Here is a 5,983-nt window from a genome sequence, read left to right as displayed (position 1 = left end):
TTCATATAGAAAGTCGTTCGAAATAGAGTTCAATAAGGGAAGTTTTTTTATTTTTAAAAGTGAGTAATTTTATTAAAAAATCTGCACTCGGTTGCAACAAATACACAGGGAATACAAATTTTGATTTCATAGATTCCCTTTGATCATCATACTATCTATAAGCTAGAATGGATCCATCAACCTATAGAGAGGACACATGGCTACAACAATTGTAACAACCTACATCTTTACAAAATTTGATTATGCATACGCAAAGTAATTCCTCACACAATAGTAACCTAAACAGAATTCAAAACATAAAGGTCATTCAGAGTCTGGAACATGATTGTTAAGCTCGATATCTGATGTGACAGAGAGTCCCATAGGTTGGTCCAAAATATCAGTCTTGTCTTTGTTGAGCTGAAGGTCTGCAAGTATTCCACGAAGAGCAACAACTTCATCTCCCACCCTGGCCAGGTTCTTCTTGAGGACTAATGTGCGCTCTTCACGTTTCAATTGATGTTGATACATTTTCCATAAATTCTCTTGTATCTCCTGTAACTCATGTTGTAGATATTCAATTTTTGAGCTACATGAATGGAAATGTTGAACATTTCCAGGGGTTTCAGGATTTGGACTAGCATCCATAGGAATTAAGGACCTGCAACACTAAAGTAAATAGAGGATGGCCCTACTATCCTAGGGAATAAATATTTTACATTGTAATATGACCAACCCACTAGTTTCCATATAAATGAACTAGAATACACCCCCGAACAAAATGGTGGGATGCACCATAAGCAAAGACTTCCACATGAGAGCCACAAATAGAGGATATTAGAGGAATTCTCATATAATTGTAACAATTTCCAAACTGAGGTGTCTGACCTTTCCACAATGAGAATGGAAAATTTCTAAGTTCAACAAGGGAAACTAATAGGTACCCCTGAGCTTGGAAGAGTGAAGTGACATGATGCTTGGGGTGTCGGGGTCCATAGAAGAGCCCTGCAAACTAGAAATGGATGAACGCCAAAAGACCCATGAAAAAAGTGACTAGTCATGTGATCCCCTTTCACTAAGTGATGAGCTAGGGTCACGACCAAAGAATCTGCATTCCAGAGGCTAGAGGATGCCTGACTAGATGCCACTGCTGAGAGATCAAACCAAACCTTTCCCCAATTATTCAACCACAGAGAGAGGCACAAAATTACCAAATTGCTAAATGAAGTTTGAAATTGGTTGCTAGCCCTTTTACTGTTGATTTTATGGACTTTCCACACAATTGAGATCAATTCTACATTGAATTCACTTGAGCACCCTTCCTCGAAAATCAACCAAAGTCTGATTTGCTGGCGATTCCAAGGATTTCATCTTAGATTAACATTGGCATAAGCATGCGAGCTATGAGGAATCTCCAATACTTGATGATAAGAGCGATATACAACCATGCCAAGGACAATATCAAAAGGTGCAATTATAATTGCTACATTAATGATGAGATGATGTAATGTATAGGAGAGAGGTCACAGATAAAGGGTAGCCATGTGGTGGGGGAGGGGGGGAAGCAGGGAAAGGGGGAAAGAGGAAAATGGGAATGAGGGAAGAGGAGAATGAAGGGAAGGGGGAGTCAATAGGTAAATATAAAGGAGAGGGAAGGGAGGGATATCTTCTGGAGGGAAGCTATCGAGAGGATGAGAATGACCTTCAATTCAAAGCTAGGAGCAAGAAATTTTAATGGTGCTAACATATATTTGGGGGTGTAATTCATAAATATTAGGGAATTAGATTGAACTTGAGGGTATCATTTATGTCAATTATACCTTCCTCTAATGAAGAATCCTTATTTTCTTCCGAATCATCTTCCAATTTGTTGCTTCTAAGAATGTGGTAAAAATCCTTAGAGAGAAAGGAGGATACCCAACATTTGGTACGAGATAAGATTTGGTAGAGGGATTTGTTCTTAGGGATGCTAGGTTTAGAGAGATATAGGATTTTTAACATTGAATACACCAAAATGATAATGTCTTTAATACCTTTGTCTTTGGCAATACTGATACCTTGAAAGAGGCCATAGAGTTCAACCTAGTTGTTGGTTTTCCTTCCCAATCCCCAAGCATATTTGACTTTAGCTATTCCATCAAGATTATATAAAATCCTTTCCCATCCTACCACCCCTGGGTTTTTCTTAGACGCGCCATCAAAGTGGAGGATCAATTTTTACTTTCAGGTTTTCCATTCTTCCAAATATTTTAGAGTCATATAAAGTTTCCATCCTGAATGGGGGATTTTTAAGGGAAGGCCAAGATGAGGCTGAACCGAGAGCGCGCCCATCCAATGCTTTTCCAAATCATCCAAACCCAAGTCCAAAATAAGAGAATTCAACTCAATGCAAAAGGAGAGGGTTTTGAGAGCAGATGAATTAGCAGAAAAGGGGGACAAGTTAAAAATGGTTGAGTTTCAGGAGAGCCAGACCTGCCAACAGATGTATTTGGGGAGGGAGATCCAGAGGGATTTAAAATGGAATTTGGATTGAAGGGAGGTCAAATAATTCTTATGCCATGAAGAGAACAAATTCTAAAGGTTGCTCGACCATCTGAGCCTGGGGATAAGAGGGCCTAGGGGAAATTGACCAGACCGACCTGATGTAGGGACATTCAAGGAAAAGATGTTGAATGGATTCTTCATGTTTTTCACATAATGGGCGTCTTGAGGGGCCATAGATGCCTTTCCTCTTGAGGTTTTCCATGATTAGAATTTTTCTATGCAGAAGCAACCAATAAAGTATATTAACTTTGGGCAGAGCATTAGTAGACCATGCCTCATTCCAAATAGGGGATTTTGGAGGCACATGTGAGAGAAAAAGCAACTCAAAAACCCTTGAGTGATCATGTAGGAAGCATTCTTCCAACCCAACTAATGGGTCCCATCAATAGGTATATTTTAAGGCCCATATTGCTATCCTCTAGCCCATAAATTCTTTCTTTCCTCACATTAATTTACATTTTTGGATATAATGTGCTTAATAGGAAGATTAAAGGGTGCTTGTCATACTTCGTGGCCTAATGTGGTTTATGTGTAGGAAAGAGAGAATTTTTTAGTACATTTATGATGCAGAGGCATGTTGGAGGCAACTAGAGGAAGTGTAGGAGGCTTTTCCCCTGCATTTACTCTCCTTTGACTTGAAGTGATCCCTAGAATCACTCATATTCACTCACCTACAACTTGAGGTCCACTGGAATCCGATGAACTCAAGTGCATGAGAGGATCTAAGGGAACTAGATCCACTATTTTCGAGGTTTTGGAGGGAAGCAGTCCTCCTTCCAAGGGAGCTTCCCCTCAATCATCTTTTGTATAAATAAACAGGCCTAAGGGCTCATTAGGATTCGAAATTTTGGAGCTAGGAAGAGCTATTGAGATCCAAGTACTTGAGACTGTTATTTCCATTTTGATATGATGTATTTGAACTCCATTTTTTGTTAATGAAAGATTCATTGTTGGTCTACATCTGAGTTAACTTTGGAGGGTTGAGACCCTTGGGTTAGGGCCCAACCTAGAGGCTCTAGTCTCTCTTATGTATTTTATTTTGTCATTGTTTAAGTAGTGACACTTATTTCCTTGTTTAAACAAAAGTTAGATTTCAAAAATTGTGGTTGCAGGCTTGATTACCACCTCTCTTGTGGGAAGTGTGGGTGAGGAGTCTACAACAACAAGCCAAAAATATTTTTTTATTTTCATTTGAAAGTTTCTAGGATTTGGTTTATAGTTCTCTTGCATACTCTGTTTATGCATCCTAGAAGTTAAGATCATGCCTTTGCACATGGATTAGATGCATTTTGTAGGATATATTAGCTCTTGATGAAATAAAATTCAACTCATCCTTTCCATCTTGATTTGTTGCAATTTGATCACTAGATTTATGTTCTTTCCAAGATTAAAAAGGGGTTGATTTTTAGTGTAAATGTACTTCCAGTGAATTGTAGGGATTGATACACTCATCCTACATCTATTTTATCATCTCCATCCTCCTTCTTGACACCTCATATTGCTCTCAAATTCTTCCACCGAGATCATATTTTCAAGGTTATTTGGGAACATTGTGAGCATGTATTTTTGTGTAAGATGGGCCTCTGAGGGGTGCTATGCTTGGAAAAATGCCTCACACATTATTCATACACCCTAATATACCTTCTCCCACCTTAAAAACACCTTTCCTACCCTTAGGATGCTCTCAGATCCAATCATGTAGCAAAACAGGGCAATCTTGTAGCATCATGTAGCAATCCTGTAGAAGTCTTGTTGAATTGTCTAAACTTGGCCAGATTTGCTTTAAGACCTTGATTTTTGCATTTTTGGATTGAATAATGACCTCCAGGATTTGAATCCATTATTGGGGAAGACAAAGGACCAATTTAGACCCATCCTTCCTTCACTGCAAGTACAAAATAATAATTAGAATTAGTAGACAAATTTCCACATTTGAATCACAAAGATTGTTCTTTTGTGCAATGTGTAAAGACTCTGTTACTAAAGCTAAATTATCTTGAACTCAATGATAAGAAGGGAAACTCTTCAATTCAAGTAGATTAGACCTATTTTTTTTCAAAATTATGTCCTTATATTTTATAGTCATACTCTTTAGATCAAGTTTCCTTTTTCAAGCAATTTTTCACATTCTACAAGTAGAGTAATGATTTACATTATTCAAGTAGAATATTGATTTAATTTTTGCAAGTGGAATATGTTGGGGGGAAAAGTATCTAATGTAGAATGCCTCTATCCCTACTCTGAAGGTGATAGTACTCCAGCAACAACTGAATGCAAAGCTATTCAAAGTTTCTTCTTTATGAGATGAGAGAGGGAAGAAAAGGATGATCTACTAACCGTTATCTTGCGCTTATAGTCGATCCAGTCTTCACTCCTTGCTGCTTGCTCCTAGCTCCTTGCCCTTTCACTGGCCCAGCCACACACAGATCCTGTAAAAGAACAAGAAAAGGAAACTACAAGAAGCATACATCCATAATCGATTATAGGATTAGCATAAATCAAATGTACAAACATCTATTCATCATAAAGACACATGCACATAGAAGAATCTCGAATACTTTATTGATAATAGAAGTAAAGTTCTGAGAGAGTTACAACCATAATGGGCCCAATCCAGCAACACCTCCCAGCTGAAAGAAATCTCCTCTTCACCTCCTTCAAGCAAACACCCAATAGCTCTAATCACAAACCAACAGCACTTCCTTACTTGCACAAAATTCCAGCCTCCCTAGACCTCATGAGAGAGCTCTATATATAGGAGATTTGGAGAAAGGATGAGTCAGCTTGAGGCTGGCATAAAGCTGACTAGTGTCCTCTCCCACTTTAGTTAATCTTCAGTTCTTCAGTCCACTTGGAGAATCTTGCTTCCACTTGGAGATCAAGACCCTCTTACTCATCATAGGGCGAATTCCTTGAACCAAGTGTCAGTTTGGAAGCTTCTTGGGCAGTTGACACCTTGCAGAATGACTGTGCCACTTGGCCAATCTCGCCCAGCGAAGGTAGCCTTCATTAGTTTCGACCTTCAGCACAGGTACAAGGAGGAGCAGTTGACATTCAGCGCAGATGCTCAGTGGAGCAGCTGACATGATCCAGAAATAGCCTGTTTCTGAGTGTTTTTGGGTGGAGAACTGATTCTTAGTGTTGTGGTTTGCAGACCTTGTTCCTGTAAGGGTAAGAACAACATGTTTAGGGACTTTGGATCCCTCAGATTATTGACATTTCATGCTTCATGCTGTTAGGCACAAAAATGTCTATAACAATTGCCCCCTAAAGTATGAGGTCGTTTATCGGGTGAACTGCTTTATTAGGAGGATCCGAAGTTCATTCAATCGGCTGAGAGGTGCCCTGCAATAAAATACAATACAATACATTATTTTTCATTCTGCTTTCATGATCTAGCTAAGGCGGGCATTCCCATGCTCAGCTTTATAAATTCATTTTGGTACATATAACAGACGAC

The sequence above is a fragment of the Pinus tabuliformis genome, chromosome 8 (assembly GCF_031772625.1).
Source record: "Pinus tabuliformis cultivar Carrire ecotype Pingquan chromosome 8, CPIR1, whole genome shotgun sequence".
In the NCBI taxonomy this organism is placed as follows: Eukaryota; Viridiplantae; Streptophyta; class Pinopsida; order Pinales; family Pinaceae; genus Pinus; species Pinus tabuliformis.
This window is presented reverse-complemented; position numbering follows the sequence as displayed.